Below are 1,176 nucleotides of genomic sequence, written 5' to 3' on the forward strand. Positions count from 1 at the left end.
ATCCTAATACAAACTTGCATCTTTGCTAACAAAAGCAACTCTCTCCCTTGTTTCCCCGCAAGCACCTCCCACCCTTTTGTTTTGGTAGCTCTAGCATACAATGGATCTCTGCTTTTCCAAGGAAGGAAACAGTATTCCACATTGATCAAGAAATGGGACTCCGTAAGTTTAATTTTCATTTGAGAAAAATTCTTTACTGCTTTCACTCAAGAGATAGGAATTAAAAATGCTCTACGAGAGCTATGTCCCTACCCTTTTTAAAAATTTGAGACAGTCTTGCTGAGTTGTCCCGGCTGGCCAGATCTTTCATCTACCGAGATGCCTTTGAATAACTGAATATGTGACTTTAAGGGAATATCTTGGAATTTCTATAAAAATCACGACACACATCTCATCCTGCCCTCTTATTTTCTCCTCCCTGATTGTCCTTCAGTTCAGGTATCCCTCTGCCACTCTGCTCTCCAGTCTTTTCTTTCCCACCACCCGCTTCTCAAAGGGAGAAAGCAGACTGTAGTTTAGAAAGGGGGCGGCAATGCTACAGCGGGTCCTGCCTTCGGCTTGAATGATGGCTCTAAAGGTAGTGAGCTGCTTCTTACAATGGGAGTGTCAAGACGCTGCGGAGAAAAGCCACAGAGGAGACTGCAGCTTTGTCTTTCCTAATTCAGAGACAGAGGCAGTGACAGGCGAGTGGCCCTCAGGTAGAGCGGTGCTGAGAGAGCTCTCCCCACCGCGATAACTGGCAGGACCGACACTAGGAATTGTGAGCGACCAATTGGGGCAGTCGCTTTTCCATCCGGGAACAGGGCGAGACCCTTTCAGTCAATCCTCGAGAGAGGAACTATCCGCGCCCAGGGTGCTCGCCAGCCGGCTCGTGACGTCATCCCGTGGCGCCGGAAGCGGAGGAGCTCGGAAGGAGTAACGTGAACGTTTTGGTCTCGTCAACTCGAGGTAAGGCGGTGGCCGACCTACGTCGTCTTCTGGCCATGTGGGTTGAAGGAGGGTGTCTGCATTAGGCCGGGGTTTCTGCTATCCTTGAGCAATGTGGCCTGAACAACGCTCTCACGGCTTCTTTCTTAGTAGATGTCGCTTCATCCCTCCTGCTCTCGTGGGCATGTCTCAGCGTGCGTTCACGTTGGTCTCCGCCCCTCTTCGCGACACCTGTACCCACCTCGGTCG

The 1,176-nt window shown here is 50.7% G+C and overlaps 1 long non-coding RNA gene across 1 annotated transcript; it reads left to right on the forward strand.

The window, feature by feature from the left end:
• Positions 1-529: 529 nt before the first annotated feature.
• Positions 530-1,176, forward strand: LOC125610706. Its single transcript, XR_007340707.1, has 2 exons — positions 530-948; positions 1,081-1,176. It is a non-coding gene; the product is annotated as an uncharacterized LOC125610706 (long non-coding RNA).

Source organism: Marmota marmota, unplaced genomic scaffold (genome assembly GCF_001458135.2).
Source record: "Marmota marmota marmota unplaced genomic scaffold, marMar, whole genome shotgun sequence".
Lineage (NCBI taxonomy): Eukaryota > Metazoa > Chordata > Mammalia > Rodentia > Sciuridae > Marmota > Marmota marmota.